This window comes from Fundulus heteroclitus, chromosome 13 (assembly GCF_011125445.2).
Source record: "Fundulus heteroclitus isolate FHET01 chromosome 13, MU-UCD_Fhet_4.1, whole genome shotgun sequence".
Lineage (NCBI taxonomy): Eukaryota > Metazoa > Chordata > Actinopteri > Cyprinodontiformes > Fundulidae > Fundulus > Fundulus heteroclitus.
The window spans coordinates 32716498-32716713 of record NC_046373.1 but is presented as its reverse complement, the minus strand read 5'-3'; positions in this window follow the sequence as shown (position 1 = coordinate 32716713).

Below are 216 nucleotides of genomic sequence, written 5' to 3'. Positions count from 1 at the left end.
ATTCAATTCAAAAATGCTTTATTAATCCCATAGGATAATTAAATAACCTTAATAAATTACCTATATGAAGTACTAAATCAAACGTCACTAAAGAAAAATGTAAAAGATGGGAATAACATTTTTTATTTTTGCACAAGGACAAAGAGACGTTGCATAAAGAAATGTTGAGCCTCTGATTCAGTAATGTCGGTTTGAACAGGAAATGCTAATTATTGG